The 18,783-nt window shown below is 49.9% G+C and overlaps 1 protein-coding gene across 1 annotated transcript in view; it reads right to left on the bottom strand.

The window, feature by feature from the left end:
• SYCP1 (synaptonemal complex protein 1) overlaps positions 1 to 18,783 on the bottom strand; it is a 470,977-nt gene that overhangs the window by 74,511 nt on the left and 377,683 nt on the right. The window lies entirely within an intron of this gene.

The following is an 18,783-nucleotide window of genomic DNA, read 5'->3' as shown; positions in this document are numbered from 1 at the left end:
CACTCCTAGGTTGGCCCCTTTAGGCCCTGCAGCACACATGATCATAGACGTCCCTCCCTCAGGCGTACCTGTCGTGGTGGACAAAATAAAAGGTACCACCAGAGCCCAAAAGAAAAAAGTGTAATCTATCATTTATCTTCCAGAGTGTTCTGTGAAGTGGAACTTAGTGTATTAAACCGTGGCCTCTCGTTCATGCCCACCAACAAACACAGGGACATTGAGTGAAAATTGAAGACCATCGATTTGCCCGCACGTTACGACCAGCACAAAGAAATATCTATTACATCATCTGAAGGTTCAACTACTGCTTTTAGAAAAAATATTTCTAAGTTTGACCCTCCTTCCATTAGGACTTTTTCTCGCTTGATGGACGATTCTGTTCGTAGGTACAATTTAGCCCAACCTAAAATTACCTGTGGTTATCTTGAAGTTGGGCATACTTTCAATCACCCACATATGGGCAAGAAATACCATATCAAGCATGTCCTCATGTGTTCTTCCAAATATGTAGTTTATTTAATCACCTGCCCATGCGGCCTTAACTATGTTGATCAGATGACATGCATGTTCAAGGAACGTATAGCTATGCACCGCTATTCTATTAGAGAAGCCCTGTAGCTTGGCAAGGTAAGGAATCCGATCCGCCTTTAGCTTGGCATTTTAAAAATGCCAGTCACCCACTTGCATGTCTACGATATAAAGTCATAGATCATGTTCCATCTTTGCCTAGGGGAGGTGATCGGGCCAAAAGGATATTACAAGTTGAGGCTAGATGGAGCCACCTCTTGGATACTGTACATCCTAGAGGGCTAAATGACAAGATCTCTTGGAAAGCCTTTATATAATTTTTACCACCAAATGTTGTCTAGTTATGATGTCATGTAGGCGACCAAAGCTAACTTCTTAATTATGATATTGGTTAGAATATTACACAGCTTATATACCAACATGTCGTACAATATGAGATATGGTAAGAACTTACCCTTGTTATCTCTATTTCTACGAAGTCCATAGGGTTCCACAGGATACCTTGGGGTATAGGTGTGACGTCAGTCGCAGGGCACCAAAGAGTTAAGCTTTCAGCCTCCCAGGATGCACTAGGTCCCCCTCCTATACCCCGCCCCCGAGCCAAGGCATCTCAGTTAGTTACCAAGCCATAGGCCGGAGGAGGAGAAGGAAGAGAGAGTACAAAGATCTGGACACATACAAGAATCACATTCTCACCAGAGGGAGACGGAAAAACCGGTGACCAGAGCAAAGCCCATCTGCAGCACAGGTGCGACAGGGCGGGAGTCCTGTGGAACCCTATGGACTTCGTAGAAATAGAGATAACAAGGGTAAGTTCTTACCATATCTCATATTTTCTACTTCAGGGTCCATAGGGTATCCACAGGATACCTTGGGGATGTCCCAAAGCAGTATCCTTTAAGGGTGGGGACGCTCCTGTGCAGAAAGGAGAATCCGCCGCCCGAAGGAAGCATCCTGAGAGGCGAAGGTGTCAAACCTGTAATACCTCACGAAGGTATGGACAGAGGACCACGTAGCAGCCTTGCAGATCTGAACTGCAGAGGCACCACGTCGAGCTGCCCATGAAGGACCCACAGACCTAGTGGAATGAGCCTTCAGAGAAGGAGGAACCGGTAGGCCTTAATGAAGATAAGCTTCAGAAATAGCCATACGGATCCAGGCTGCCAAAGTTTGTTTTGAAGCAGGCCAACCCTTTTTACGGAAGCCATAGAGGACAAACAAAGCATCCGACTTCCTAAACGAAGAAGTGCGGTCAACATAAGTCCTTAAGGCCCGCACAACATCCAAAGAGGCCTCACCCACGGAAAGACCCGGTGAGTTAAAGGCCGGAACAACGATTTCCTCGTTAACATGAAACTGGGAAACAACTTTGGGAAGAAACTCGGGCCGAGTGCGGAGTACTGCCCTGTTCCCATGAAAAACCAAGAAAGAAGGTCTACAAGAAAGAGCCCCTAACTCAGAAACACGTCTGGCCGAAGCAATAGCCAGAAGGAAAACAGTCTTAGCTGTAAGCCATTTAAGATCCACTGATCCCAGTGGTTCAAACGGCGGTCCTTGGAGAGCCCTCAGGACCACAGCCAAATCCCAAGGCGCCACAGGTGGAACAAAGGGCGGCTGAATGCGGACAACACCTTGCATAAAGGTGCGCACATCCGGGATTGTAGCAATCCTACGGTGAAACCAGACAGACAGGGCCGAAACCTGTACCTTCAAAGAAGCAAGGCGAAGCCCATGATCTAGTCCCGCTTGCAGGAAGGCGAGAATCCGAGACAGACGAAACTCCCGCGGTGCATAACCTCTCGGTCGACACCACTGGAAGAACGTATGCCACACGCGATGGTATATCCTCGCGGAAGACGGTTTCCGAGCTCGCAACATGGTACGCACCACCGAGCTGGAAAACCTCCGGGACCTCAGCATGGCCGTCTCAACAGCCACGCCGTCAAAGACAGCAGAGTCAGGTCCAGGTGACGACAAGGACCCTGAGACAGAAGGTCCGGTCATAGCGGCAACCGCAGAGGACCGTCCACGGACAGACCCTGAAGGTCTGAGAACCAGTGCCGTCTGGGCCACGCGGTAGCTATCAACAGGAGCGTCCCTCCTTCCTGTTTGAATTTCCGGATTACCTGTGGAAGAAGGGAGACCGGAGGGAACAGGTATGCGAACCGGAACGTCCACCGGACGGACAGAGCATCCACCAGAGACGCCCCTTCGTCTCTTGTGTGAGACCCGTACACCGGCAACTTGTTGTTGTGCCGGGACGCCATGAGGTCGATCTCTGGAAGACCCCATCTGTCCACCAGTAGTTGAAAAACGTCCGGGTGCAGGGACCATTCCCCCGGATGAACGTCCTGGCGACTTAGAAAGTCCGCCTCCCAATTGAGCACTCCCGGGATGAAGACCGCTGATATGGCCGGAAGATTGCGCTCGGCCCAAACCAGGATCCGAGACACCTCTACGAGAGCCGCCCGGCTTCGGGTTCCTCCTTGCCTGTTTATGTAGGCCACGGTGGTAGCGTTGTCCGACTGGACCTGTACCGGGTGACCCTGGAGAAACCGATGTGCCTGCTGGAGAGCATTGAAGACCGCACGGAGTTCCAAGATATTGATTGGAAGCTCCGCTTCTGTCGGCGTCCACCTGCCCTGGAACAGATGTGGACCCGAAACTGCTCCCCAGCCCCGAAGACTGGCGTCCGTTGTCAACAGGACCCAATTTGGAACCCAGAACGGACGTCCCTCGCTGAGGTGGGTCGTCTGTAACCACCAAGCAAGGGACAGGCGAGCCTCCGGGGTGAACACAATCGTCTGGGACTTCAGAGACTGAGGCAGCCCGTTCCACTTTGACAGGATCAGGTGCTGCAGAGGTCTGGAGTGAAACTGGGCATATTCCACCATGTCGAACACCGACACCTTGGAGCCCAGTAACCTCATCGCCGAGTGCAGAGACACCCGGCGGCTGTGCAGACAACTGCGCACCCTTGACTGTAAAGCAGTGATCTTTTCCTCCGTCACGAAGATCTTTTGCTGTCCCGAGTCCAATAAGGCTCCAAGATGCAGAATCCTCCGAGACGGGATTAGAGTGGACTTCTGCCAGTTGATTAGCCAGCCGTGCCGTTGCAGCAGGGCAATGGTCAGGTCCAAGTGGCGTAACAGGAGCTCTGGAGATCCCGCCACCAATAACAGGTTGTCCAAGTACGGCAACATGCGGACTCCCTGCAGCCGCAGAGAAGCCGCCATGACCGCCATCACCTTGGTGAAAACACGCGGTGCTGTCGCCAGGCCAAAAGGTAACGCCCGAAACTGGAAGTGGTCGCTGCAGATTGCAAACCTGAGGAAATGTTGATGGCGCAAAAGAATAGGGGCATGCAGGTAAGCGTCCTGTATGTCCAATGACACCATGTAGTCCCCAGGTTCCAGCGCCAGAATGATGGACCGTAGGGTCTTCATCCGAAACTTCGGGACCAGCAAAGACTTGTTGAGTGCTTTGAGGTTGAGAATCGGATGATACGACCCATTGGGTTTCTGTACCAAAAAAAGATTTGAATAGAAACCCTGGCCCCTTTGGGAGAATGGAACAGGCACTATAACTCCAGCCTGGAGCATAGTGTGCAATACCTTCCGCAGCTCCGTAGCCTTGTTCCGGTCTGATGGTAGACCCATGGTGAAGAATCGAGCCGGGGGTCTGTGCCAGAAGGAGAGGGCGTACCCGTGGGAGACCACCTCCAGAACCCGTGTCTGTTGTAGTGACCGACCAACACTGGGCGAACTGCAGCAGACGGCCTCCCACCCTGGGATACCCCAAAGGGAGGCCCGGACCGTCAGGCCGCAGGCTTGTCATCTGGCTTGGGGGCCGGACGTCTGGTACTCCATGCCTGCTTCCGGGGCTTGACCGATTTCCTAGGGCCAGCCTGACGAGGAAACGACTGTGGTTTGGGCCTGCCCTGGGCCCTAGATGACCGAAAGGACGATGGTCCAGAACCAGAAGGAGCAGCGGCCGACGGGAGACAAGCCGATTTGGCTGCCGCCAGCGTGGCCACAATCTTATCCAGATCCGGACCGAAGAGAACTTCTCCGTTAAACGGCAACGCTTCCAGACCTTTCTTGGAATCTGCGTCCGCCTTCCAGGATCGCAGCCACAAGGTGCGACGAGCAGCTACCGCTGCTGAAAAAATTCTAGACACCAGAGTACTAATGTCTAGAGCCGCCTCGTTGATGTAGGTAGCCGAATCACGGAGATTGCCAATCAACTCCGCCTGTTCGGCCGGACAGTCGGAATCAAAAGAAGCCTCTAATGAATCCGCCCAGCGCTCCATCGCTCTGGCAACCCAGCAAATGGCCATAGCCGGCCGTGCTGCCCCCCCTGCAAGGGAATAAGCGGACTTCAGGCAGATTTCCACCTTGCGGTCCGTAGCATCCTTAAGGGAGGACATGGATGGCATCGGCAATGTGGTACTACGGACAAGATGGGTCACGTGAGAATCCACCTGTGGAGGGGATTCCCACTTAGCAAAATAATTATCCGCGAACGGATAAGCCACCGCCAGGCATCTCTGCGGCTGATATCTTTTGCCAGGCTGTTTCCACGCCTCCTCTAAATGGTCCACCAACTGACCCGAAAGAGGAAAAACTGTGGCATCGCCCTTCACGTCTTTGAAAAAGGCATACTTAGACTTAGCCGCTGGGGGAACTTCGTCCTCAATCACCAAGGCTGTGCGGACCGCCCGAATAAGTCCAGGAATATATACTTTGGACTTAGCATCAGCATCCTTAGTATTGAGAGGTTCCTGATCTTAAGGATCCAGAATCTCCCCATCATCAGACGTCCCTTCGTCATCCTCATAAGGAGCGGACAGAGACGCCACCGGCCGTTTATGAGGCCGCATCACAGACTCCCCTTGCAACACATCCGACAAGTGCTGTACAGAACTCGTAAGGGAGTTAACCCACGCTGGCTCCTGAGAAACCGGGAGCGGGGAAATAGGGAGAGTGGGGTACCACCAATTGTCGTGGGAAACCCTGCATGGGTGACGACACCACCGACTGCTGGGACAAACCCATCGGAGTAAACGCGGGCTGCGGAGCTAACTGGCCCACTAAAGCCGTTAGCGCCTGAGCGAAACAAGCCCAGGGCGGCTCCTGTACCGGTGCTGTAACCGTAAGAGGCCGCGCCATGGACAAACACTGCCGGCAAAGGCCCTCCGCGCTACCCTCCCCCTCCGCTAACGGTACTTTACACGTGGTACACTGTAGCCGGAGGGGAAAATCACTTTCAGACAAGATGGCACCACGTATGTGACCCCTCTCACCAATTATATATTAAATAAGCGAGAGACCACCCTGCAGCACCGCACCGCAAGGGCTTAGCAGAAAGAACAGGGACAGTAATAAAGCTGACAGTCTTGAGAAGAAAAGTTACAGGCAGCAGCGCTAGCAAAGTCACATACAATGCAAAGAAAATCAATTCCTGCACTAACAGCGCTGATCACTCAACTACACAGACACAGGGCCTGGTAGGACACAGCGCTGCATACACAGACCTGACCACAGCGGAGGAGAGGTATGCGGGGGGACCCAGACCACGATGCTTCCAATGCAGGCTTCCAGCAGCATTCACCATGCTTCAGAAAAGATGGCCGCCGAGGAGCAGAGAGAAGGCTGGCCTGGGGGAGGAGCGCTGACACAGGGCCAGTCAGCACAGTGCAGAGAGGGCTGTGTGCAGCGGGGGAGGCGCCAGCTGTGAGACAGGGAAGGCGCGCTCCCCTGGCATGCATTTAACCCCTGGGACGCCGCAGCGCAACCGCTCTGCTGCGGTCCGCTGTCCCAGGGGGTAGTGGAAGCGCAGGTTGGTCGCCTGGCTCCACGCTGCAGCCAGTCCCCAGGGAGCCCCCTGCCCGGGGACTTAGGACCATGTGATCAGCGGGGACCCACCGCGGGACCCCGCTGCTTATCTCTGTCCTCCTTGAATCCGGCCATGGTCCGGAACATCTGGGGTCACCACTAGCTGTGACCCCAGATGCCCACCAGCATCCCCGGATCAGTACCGGCGTTCTGGTACCGGCAGGGTGTAGGGAAGACAGCATGGACGTCAGGACTGACTGTCCATGCTGTTCATCCAGATGTGCAGCCACAGCTGCATGAAGAAAAAGCTTCAGGGGCTCTTCTAGCCCCCACTCCAACAGGTGCACCCGACTCCGGCCGGGCACCAAACTAAACTGAGATGCCTTGGCTCGGGGGCGGGGTATAGGAGGGGGACCTAGTGCATCCTGGGAGGCTGAAAGCTTAACTCTTTGGTGCCCTGCGACTGACGTCACACCTATACCCCAAGGTATCCTGTGGATACCCTATGGACCCTGAAGTAGAAATGCCTGTTATTAATTTATTCTTCTTTCTCTTTTTTCATTCAGTACATGTATTAGACCTGTATTATGTAGTCATTATCCATGTGTTGTGATTATGTATTTACCTTATCTATTGTTATTCCCTTTATGTTTTCCTTATAGATTACACTTGCACTTTTATTGATGTTTTATACACATATATATATATATATATATATATATATATTGATTCCTGGCTTGCACTGTTTATATGTGGTACTATTATATGTAATGCCTTACATTCTGACACTTACACTTATTAGTTTTTCCTCCCTCTCCCTCAGGGTGCCGCGATGTATATATTCTTCTTTCTGTATTAACTGAGCGTCTAGGGGTTTCCTTGGTTACTCCACCCAGCGCCATTGGTTCCCACATCGCGCCCCGTGACGTCATATACCTCCTGCATCCTGTCCGACAAGGTAGGAGTACGTGCACTGGTTCACTCTGATTGTATGTCCCTATTTAAGCACCTATCGCTGTTATATTTTTACACACTGAGGACAAGGCCTTAACGGTCTTGAAACTTTGGCAATAAAGTAATTTGTTCCTGTTTACCAAGTCCGCGGAGTGCCGCCTGTTCCTGTTTTATACGGACACTACATTGTTACATTATCCTAAGGAAGGCAGTACTTGTGGAATTGTGAGTGCCCCTCTACAGCCCTTCTAGTTGCATCATGCCGAGGCGTGACATGGTAGTACAGAGCTGCAGCTCGTGTGACTTTTTACTAGGGGTGTGCACCGGCCACTTTTCGTGTTTTGTGTTTTGGTTTTGGATCTGGATCTTTCTTCGTGTTTTGGATCTGGATTGGTTTTGCCAAAACCACCCTTCCGTGTTTTGGGTTCTGGGTTATGTGTTTTGGATCTGTATTTTTTTTTTAAAAAGTAGAAAAACAGCTAAAATCACAGAATGTGTTGGTTTTTCTGCTCCTATGCTATTATTAACCTCAAAAACCTTAATTTCCACTCGTTTCCAGTTTATTCTGAACACCTCACACCTCACAATAGTGTTTTTATGTCCAAAAGGTTGCACCGAGGTAGATGGATGACTATGCTAAGCGACACGAGTGGGCGGCACAAACACGTGGCCCATCTAGGAGTGACACTGCAGTGGCAGACAGGATGGCAGTTTGAAAAACTAGGCCCCAAACAGTACATAATGCAAAGAAAAAAAAGAGGTGCAAGATGGAATTGTCCTTGGGCCCTCCCACCCACCCTTATGTTGTATAAACAGGACATGCACACTTTAACAAACCAATCATTTCAGCGCCAGGGTCTGCCACACGACTGTGGCTGAAATGATTGGTTCGTTTGGGCCCCCACAAAACAAGCTGGCAATTAATCTGGCCCTGATGAGGAGGATGTCGTCCTCATCCTCCTCATCCACCGATTCCTCACCCTCTTCAGTGTTGTGTACATCCTCATCCTCACAGAGTATTAATTCGTCCCCGCTGGAATCCACCACCACAGGTCCCTCTGTACGTTCTGGAGGCTGGTCTCCCTGGAAAAGTTGATAATTCATTTTTATGAACATCATCTTCTCCACATTTTGTGGAAGCAACCTCCTACGCCTTTTGCTGACAAGGTTCCCGGCTGCACTAAACACTCTTTCGGAGTGCACACTGGAGGGGGGGCAACTCAGGTAAAATAGAGCCAGTTTGTACAGGGGCCTCCAAATTGCCTCTTTTTCCTGCCAGTACATGTACAGACATGCCTACTTGGATGCTGTCACCGATGTAATCCTTTAACAGACAGACGCACACTTGTCGCTGCTGCTTTGAGGATGCAGGTGCAGCTACAGCCCACACATTTCACAAAGACAGGAAAAAAAAGAAGAATTTTTTTATTGTTTGTGGAGCGCACTTTGAGGGTTACACCACCCTTTAACAGACAGACGCACGCTTGTCGCTGCTGCTTTAAGGATGCAGGTGCTGCTACAGCCCACACATTTCACAAATACAGAAAAAAAAAGAATTTTTTTATTGTTTGTGGAGCGCACTTTGAGGGTTACACCACCCTTTAACAGACAGACGCACGCTTGTCGCTGCTACTTTAAGGATGCAGGTGCAGCTACAGCCCACACATTTCACAAAGACAGAAAAAAAAAGATTTTTTTTATTGTTTGTGGAGCGCACTTTGAGGGTTACACCACCCTTTAACAGACAGACGCACGCTTTTCGCTGCTGCTTTGAGGATGCAAGTGCGGCTACAGCCCACACAATTCACAAGCACAGAAAATATTTTTTTATTTGGTTTGGAGTGTACTTTGGGGGTTACAGCACCCTTTAACGGTCAAGCCAGCAGGCCCTTTACTTATGACACAGGCGCACATTTGGCACTACTTTGTTGATGCACGTGCGGCTACTGCACACACAATTCACAAACACAGAAAATATTTTTTTATTTGGTTTGGAGTGTACTTTGGGGGTTACAGCGCCCTTTAACGGTCAAGCCAGCCGGCCCTTTACTTATGACACAGACGCACGCTTGGCACTACTTTGTTGATGCACGTGCGGCTACTGCGCACACAATTCACAAACACAGAAAATATTTTTTTATTTGGTTTGGAGTGTACTTTGGGGGTTACAGCACCCTTTAATGGTCAAGCCAGCCGGCCCTTTACTTATGACACAGGCGCACGCTTGGCACTACTTTGTTGATGCACGTGCGGCTACTGCGCACACAATTCACAAACACAGAAAAAATATATTTTTTTTTAGCACTTGGGGGGAGCACCCCTGATGGACAGAGCACCCCCTGGACAACACTACAGCAATCCTTTAGGACTGGGACACTGCACAGGACTTTGGAGTGGACACAGCCCCTATGGATAACTGACTGCACAACACAGTCCAGCCAGCCCTTATGGACTTTGAAGTAGTGGACACAGCCCCTATGGACAACAGCAGCACAGCACAACACAGCCAGCCCCTATGGACTTTGAAGTAGTGGACACAGCCCCTATGGACAACAGCAGCACAGCGCAGCACAGCACAGCACAACACTACTCTGCACTACACTACACTACACAGCCCAGCCAGCCCTAACTCCCACCCTCCCTCTTCACTGTCCACAGCCGAGTGAGAAAATGGCGCCGACGCGGGTACCTTATATAGGATCCGCGAGACCTGGAAGGCGGGATGATGACGTTTTGCCTCGATTTCAGATCCGAGTCAGGTGGGAAAAGTCGAGCCTGACTCGGAGCGGGGGGGCTCGGGGGGGTTCGGATTTCAGAAATCCGAACCCGCTCACCCCTACTTTTTTACCTTTTAATGCATCTTCACAGCCGCTGACACATACCTTCACAGCCGCTGACACATACCTTTACAGCCGCTGACACTGTGACGTAGTGTTTTGCATGCAGATACATCTGCAGTCACACACAGAATATAGGCACGCCGCATACCATTTTAATCAGCAGAAGCTGCTTGTGCATCCTGTTCGCTGTGCGAATAAAATGCATTTGAAAGTAAAAGTTGAGCGAAAATACGTTCAGTGCTACCGAGTCACACAGTCTCACGTGTTATATGTACAGAGGATACTGTAGATGTATGTGGACACATCTTTGTATATATAATAATAATAATAATTTTTGAGTAGTAATGAAATTGCAATTATCCTATATGCTGACAGAAGATTGGTATTATTTTCTTTAGCACAATAAACAATTTCCATTAAGTTGAATAATTAAATGAAATTAATGGCACAGAAACCTTTTTTACGCCAAGTCCGAGCCGGATACAATGCAGTCTGAAAGTGAGTATCATGGTTAAGTTTAAAAGCTTCTGATTGGCTGTGGATGCAGGGGAAACACGGTGCAATGTGAATGGGGATAACCATGGAATAACCCGGGTCCAAGGTGCAGTGTGAAAGGGGTCTGAGCAGTTGTGACACAGATTGAAACCGTGTTCAGTAACCTGGGTCGGACCTGGGATTTTGGTCTGGAAGTGGTATAATTCTCTAGAATGGCATTTGTGTTGCTTACTGTACATAGCAATTAGATTGTAAGCTTGCGAGCAGGGCCTTCCTACCAATGTATCTGTCTGTTATTACCCTGTTTTGTTCTATAAATGTTTCCAGTTGTAAAGCGCAACGGAATATGCTGCGCTATATAAGAAACTATTAATAAATAAAAATAAATAAATTAGGCTTTGCATGTTCAATCTTTTAAATCTGCATAACATGTACACTTTAATTTTACTGTACAATTTATGTTAAAATCCAGGTGTTGATATCAAGATTTATGATTTCATGTCTTTATTTTTTTAGAAAAAAAAGGGAAAAGGTATCTGCGCTGGTAATTATATATATATATATATATATATATGACACATTGTTAGTAGAACAAATGTAAATTGGATTTATTCATAAATATGAACTGCAGTTCAATAAAACATACACACATGTAACAAATAATTATTAAAAAACGCTACCATGAATGAAACAAATGAACAGATGTTTTAGGTGACTAATTGAGAAAAATTGTATCCAAATGTTCCCAGCAGCTAACTAGTATCCAATGAAGCAAAAATCTAAAATAGGCAATTGACAATACTGTTGGTTCAAAAAGGGCTGCCCGATAGTTAGTATATGGATATATGGCTGATCAGTGTCACAGGTCACTCTCACATCCCAAAATGTAAAGTCCGTAGACTAAAACTCCTTTCCCCGTAAAGGCTCACAGGAGATAATATACCGACAGTGGTGTTCAGCTGAGTCGCGCCACTCAAGCGACTTCTATCCGCACTGTTGGTGGATAGACAGAAATCCGTTGGTGAAGGGTGCAACGTGATGCACAGATAGTATTGATGTGAAGCTGGATGGTACCAGTAGAGCGGTTCCTGTCCACACCGTATGTGGAAGGGCAACGGCCCGTGCAAAGAGTACACCGCGGCACACAAGCTCCAAAGGAGAGACGGAGACCAGCAGTGATCAGTAAGCACGTGTCCATCCTGACAGGTGCAAGGGCCCAGCGGCTGATGGAGATAGAGTCAGATAGCCGCTAAGTGCTGTATTAACGGCTGCCGGGAGCTGTGCATCTCTACATTTTAATTTTTTATTTGCAAAGTATCTTTTGCGGCATAAACTGCGTACATATCTATTTAGCTCAACAAAAAGTTAAAGCTTCTATAGATTTTCATATATGCAAATATCTGAAGATGTTTATTTTATTTTATTCTATTTGATAGTATTTCGTTGTATATTTTATTTATTTTTCCATCTCATTATTTAATGGTTATCATTTTTAATTGTCTCCTTTTGTGTCTACACAATAAATAATTGTGTCTATGTAATAAAATGATAATATGAGATATGGTAAGAACTTACCCTTGTTATCTCTATTTCTACAAAGTCCATAGGGTTCCACAGGATACCTTGGGGTAGGTGATGACGTCAGGCATCGGGCACCATAGAGTTAAGCTTTCAGCCTCCCAGGATGCACTAGGGTCCTCCTCCTATACCCCGCCCCCGAGCCAAGGCATCTCAGTTAGGTACCAAGCCATAGGCCGGAGGAGGAGAAGGAAGAGAGAGAAGAAAGATCTGGACACACACAAGAATCACATTCTCACCAGAGGGAGACGGAAAAACCGGTGACCAGAGTAAAGCCCATCTGCAGCACAGGTGCGACAGGGCGGGAGTCCTGTGGAACCCTATGGACTTCGTAGAAATAGAGATAACAAGGGTAAGTTCTTACCATATCTCATATTTTCTACTTCAGGGTCCATAGGGTATCCACAGGATACCTTGGGGATGTCACAAAGCAGTATCCTTTAAGGGTGGGGACGCTCCTGAATCCGCCGCCCGAAGGAAGCATCCTGAGAGGCAAAGGTGTCAAACGCATAATACCTCACAAAGGTATGGACAGAGGACCACGTAGCAGCCTTCCAGATCTGGACTGCAGAGGCACCACGTCGAGCTGCCCACGAAGGACCCACAGACCTAGTGGAATGAGCCTTCACAGAAGGAGGAACCGGCAGGCCTTCATGAAGATAAGCTTCAGAAATAGCCATACGGATCCAGGCTGCCAAAGTTTGCTTTGAAGCAGGCCAACCCTTTTTACGGAAGCCATAGAGGACAAACAAGGCGTCCGACTTCCTAAACGAAGAAGTGCGGTCAACATAACATCCAAAGTGGCCTCACCCACTGAAAGGCTGGGTGAGTTAAAAGCTGGAACAACTATTTCCTCGTTAACATGAAACTGGGAAACAACTTTGGGAAGAAAATCAGGATGAGTGCGTAGCACTGCCCTGTTCCCATGAAAAATCAAGAAAGGGGGTCTACGAGCCCCTAAATCAGAAACACGTCTGGCCGAAGCTGTAAGCCATTTAAGATCCACTGAGCCCAGTGGTTCAAACGGCGGTCCTTGGAGAGTTCTCAGGACCACAGCCAACTCCCAAGGCACAACGGGTGTAACAAAAGGCGGCTGAATTCGCAGAACGCCCTGCATAAAGGTGCGTACATCAGGGATTGCAGCAATCCTACGGTGAAACCAGACAGACAGGGCAGAAACCTGCACCTTCAAAGAAGCAAGGCGAAGCCCGTGGTCTAGTCCCGCTTGTAGGAAGGCGAGTACACGAGACAGACAAAACTCCCGCGGTGCATAACCTCTCGGTCGACACCACTGGAAGAAAGTATGCCACACGCGATGGTATATTCTAGCGGAAGACGGTTTCCGAGCTCTTAGCATGGTTCGCACCACAGAGCTGGAAAACCCCCTGGACCTTAACATGGCCATCTCAACAGCCACGCCATTAAAGACAGCAGAGTCAGGTCCGGGTGAAGATAAGGACCCTGTGACAGAAGGTCCGGTCGTAGCGGCAACCGCAGAGGACTGTCCATGGACAGACCCTGAAGGTCTGAGAACCAGTGCCGTCTGGGCCATGCGGGAGCTATCAACAGGAGCGTCCCTCCTTCCTGTTTGAATTTCCGGATTACCTGTGGAAGAAGGGAAACCGGAGGAAAGAGGTAAGCAAACCGGAACGTCCACCGGACGGACAGAGCATCCACCAGAGACGCCTCTTCGTCTCTTGTGTGAGACCCGTATACCGGCAACTTGTTGTTGTGCGGGACGCCATGAGGTCGATCTCTGGAAGACCCCACCTGTCCACCAGTAGTTGAAAAACGTCCGGGTGCAGGGACCATTCCCCTGGATGAACGTTCTGGGGACTGAGAAAGTCCACCTCCCAGTTTAGCACTCCCAGGATGAAGACAGCTGATATGGCCGGAAGATTGCGCTCCGCCCATACCAGGATCCGAGACACCTCTACGAGAGCCGCCCGACTTTGGGTTCCTCCTTGCCAGTTTATGTAGGCCACGGAGGTAGCGTTGTCCGACTGGACCTGCACTCTGTGACCTTGGAGAACCCGATGTGCCTGCTGGAGAGCATTGAAAACCGCTCGGAGTTCCAAGATGTTTATTGGAAGCTCTGCTTCTGCCGGAGTCCACCTGCCCTGGAACAAGTGTGGATCCGAGACCGCTCCCCAGCCCCGAAGACTGGCGTCCATTATTAACAGGACCCAATTCGCCACCCAGAATGGACGACTCCTGTTGAGATGGGTCGTCTGCAACCACCAGGCTAGAGACAGGCGAACCTCCAGCGCCAGAATGATGGACCGAAGGGTCTTCATCCGAAAATTCGGCACCCGCAAAGACTTGTTGAGAGCTTTGAGGTTGAGAATCGGACGAAACGACCCATTGGGTTTCTGCACCAAAAAGAGATTGGAATAGAAACCCTGGCCCCTCTGGGAGAATGGACAGGCACTATAACTCCAGACTGGAGGATAGTGTGCAAGACCTTCCGCAGCTCCGTGGCTTTGTTCCGGTCTGATGGTAGACCCGTGGTAAAGAATCGAGCCGGGGGTCTGTGCCGGAAGGAGAGGGCATACCCGTGTGAGACCACCTCGAGAACCCAAGTGTCCGTCGTGGTGACTGACCAACACCGGGCGAACTGCAGCAGGCGGCCTCCCACTTTGGGATCCCCCAAAGGGAGGCCCGGACTGTCAGGCCGCAGGCTTGTCATCTGGCTTAGGAGCCGGACATCTGGTACTCCAGGCCTGCTTCCGGGGCTTTGCCGATTTCTTGAGGCCAGCCTGTCGGGGAAAGGACTGTGCTTTAGGCCTACCCTGGGCCCTATAAGGCCGCAAGGATGACTTACCTGAACCAGAAGAAACTGCAGCAGATGGGAGACATGCCGATTTGGCTGCCGCCAGCGTGGCTACAATTTTGTCCAGGTCCGGACCAAAGAGAACTTCTCCGTTAAAAGGCAACGCTTCCAAACCCTTTTTTGAATTCGCGTCCGCCTTCCAAGATCGCAACCACAATGTGCGACGAGCAGCTACAGCTGCCGAAGAAATTCGAGACGCCAGGGTACTAATATCCAAGGCCGCTTCGTTGATATAAGTGGCCGAATCCCGGAGATTGCCGATCAATTCCGTCTGCTCAGCCGAACAGTCGGAATCGAGGGACACCTCCAACGTATCAGCCCAGCGCTCCATAGCTCTGGCAACCCAGCAAATGGCCATAGCTGGCCGCGCTACCCCCCCTGCAAGGGAATAGACGGACTTCAGGCAGATCTCCACCTTGCGGTCCGTAGCATCCTTAAGGGAGGACATGGATGGCATGGGACATGTGGCACTACGGACAAGGCGTGTCACATGAGAATCCACCTGTGGAGAGGACTCCCACTTGGCAAAATAACAGTCCGCAAACGGATACGCCACTGCTAAACGCCTTTGAGGCTGATATCGTTTGCCTGGCTGTTTCCACGCTTCCTCTAGATGGTCAACTAATTGCCCCGAAAGAGGAAACACTGTGGTATCTCCTTTAACATCCTTGAAAAAGGCGTATTTGGACTTTGATACTGGAGGCTCCTCATCCTCAATAACTAAAGCAGTACGGACTGCACGAATAAGGCCAGGTATATACACCTTAGACTTAGCGTCTGACTCTTTAGGACGGGGAGGTTCCTGGTCAGAAAGATCCAGAATCTCCCCATCGTCGGACGTCCCGTCGTCATCCTCATAAGGAGCAGACAGAGACGCCACCGGCCGCTTGTGAGGCCGCATCACAGACTCCCCTTGCAACACTTCTGACAACAGTTGTACAGAGCTTGTTAACAAATTAACCCACGCAGGCTCATGAGAGACCTGAGGAGGGGAAATAGGGAGACTGTGGGGTACCATCAATTGTCTTGGGAAACCCTGCATGGGTGACGACACCACTGACTGCTGGGACAAACCCATCTGAGTGAAGGCAGGCTGCGGAGCTAACTGGCCCTCGAGGGTTGTAAGCGCTTTGGCAAAACAAGCCCAGGGCAGCTCCTGAACCGGAGCCGTGACCGCAATCGGTCGCGTCAACTAATAACACCGTCGACATAGTCCCTCCGCACTACCTTCCCCCTCCGCTATAGGTACCTTGCATGTAGTACATAAAAGCTGGAGAGGAAAATCACTTTCAGACATAATGGTAAGTATGTGATCCCTCTCACTGATACTCGTTAATATAGTGTGAGACCACCCTGCAAGCACCGCACCGCAAGGGCTTTAGCAGAAAGAACAGGGACAGTTAAAATGCTGACAGATAGAAAATGAAAGTACAGGCAGCAGACGCTAGCATAGGTCACATACATTGCAAAGAAATCAATTCCTGCACTATCAGAGCTGATCCTCAACTACACAGACTCAGAGCCTGGTAGGTCACAGCGCTGCATACACCTACCTTAATCCAACGGAGGAGACCACGATGCCACCGTTCATCAGCGTCCAGCAGCGCTCACCATGCTTCTTCCAAAGATGGCCACCGAGGAGCAAAGAGGAGGCCGGCCTGGGGGAGGAGCGCTGACACAGGACCAGTCAGCTAGAGCAGAGAGGGCTGTGTGCAGCGGGGGAGGCACCGGCTGTGAGACAGGGAAGGCGCGCTCCCCTGGCATGTATTTAACCCCTGGGACGCCGCAGCGCTACTGCTCTGCCGCGGTCCTGCTGTCCCAGGGGGGGAAGTGGAAGCGCAGGTTAGAACCTGGCTCCACGCTGCAGCCAGTCCCCAGGGAGCCCCCTGCCTGGGGACTCGGGACCATGTATCAGCGGGGACCCACCGCGGGACCCTGCTGCTTACCTGTTGTCCCCCTTGATTCCGGCCATGGTCCTAAACATCTGGGGTCACCGTTAGCTGTGACCCCAGATGCCTACCAGCATCCCCGGATCAGTACCGGTGTTCTGGTACCGGCGGGGGTGTAGGGAAGACAGCATGGACGTCAGGACTGACTGTCCATGCTGTACTTCCAGATGTGCAGCCACAGCTGCATTGAAGAAACTTCAGGGGCTCTTCATGGCCCCCCTCTAGCAGGTGCATCCGACTCCGGCCGGGCACCAAACTAAACTGAGATGCCTTGGCTCGGGGGGCGGGGTATAGGAGGGGGACCCTAGTGTATCCTGGGAGGCTGAAACTTAACTCTACGGTGCCCGATGCCTGATGTCATCACCTATACCCCAAGGTATCCTGTGGATACCCTATGGACCCTGAAGTAGAAATATTTTTTGTGGTGAGCGGAATGTGTCTATCAGTATTGGAGGGCTGTATCAAGTCAGCCACACAGATGGACACAATGATCACTAATTGCATAATTAGATTGAGTTTAAAAGGCCCTCCTTACAGAGGATTGACATGCCATTTGCCTTTTGAGAAAACCCCTGTATAGGGAAGAAACGCGTCAAGGATTCAGTGAACTGCCGACCAAATCATACACTCCTGCCTTATACTTTGCAAAAGTGTGCAAGCTACCTGGGTTCCCCGTATGCACAGCTCCCGGCAGCCGTTAATACAGCACTTAGCAGCTATCTGACTCTATCTCCATCAGCCGCTGGGCCCTTGCGCCTGTCAGGACAGACACGTGCTTACTGATCACTGCTGGTCTCCGTCTCTCCTTTGGAGCCCGTGTGCCGCGGTGTACTCTCTGCACGGGCCGTTGCCCTTCCACATACGGTGTGGACAGGCCGCTCTACTGGTACCATCCAGCTTCACATCAATACTATCTGTGCATCACGTTGCACCCTTCACCAACAGATTTCTGTCTATCCACCCGCAGTGCGGATAGGAGTCGCTTGAGTGGCGCGACTCAGCTGAATACCACTGTCGGTATATTATCTCCTGTGAGCCTTTACGGGGTAAGGAGTTTTAGTCTACGGACTTTACATTTTGGGATGTGAGAGTGACCTGTGACACTGATCAGCCATATATCCATATACTAACTATCGGGCAGCCCTTTTTGAACCAACAGTTTTGTCAATTGCCTATTTTAGACTTTTGCTTCATTGGATACTAGTTAGCTGCTGGGAACATTTAGATACAATTTTTCTCAATTAGCCACCTAAAACATCTGTTCATTTGTATCATTCATGGTAGCGTTTTTTAATAATTATTTGTTACATGTGTGTATGTTTTATTGAACTGCAGTTCATATTTATGAATAAATCCAATTTACATTTGTTCCACTATTAATGTGTCATATATATATATATATATATATATATATATATATATATATATATATATATATATATACAGGTTGAGTCTCCCATATCCAAAATGCTTGGGACCAGGGGTATTTTGGATAACGGAATATTCCGTATTTTGGAATAATTGCATACCATAATGAAATATCTTGAGAATAGGTCCCCAATATACACACACAATGCATTTATGTGTTATATACACCTTATACACACAGCCCGCAGGTCATTTTATACAATATTTTCAATAATTTTGTGGCTCAAACAAAGTTTGTGTACAGAAATGAAATTAATTTATGTTTCATATACAGCCTATACACACAGCCTGAAGGTAATTTTATACAATATTTTTAATAATTTATGCCTTAGACAAAGTTT

This window comes from Taudactylus pleione, unplaced genomic scaffold (genome assembly GCF_031769625.1).
Source record: "Taudactylus pleione unplaced genomic scaffold, aTauple2 ptg000396l, whole genome shotgun sequence".
Lineage (NCBI taxonomy): Eukaryota > Metazoa > Chordata > Amphibia > Anura > Myobatrachidae > Taudactylus > Taudactylus pleione.
This window is presented reverse-complemented; position numbering and strand designations above follow the sequence as displayed.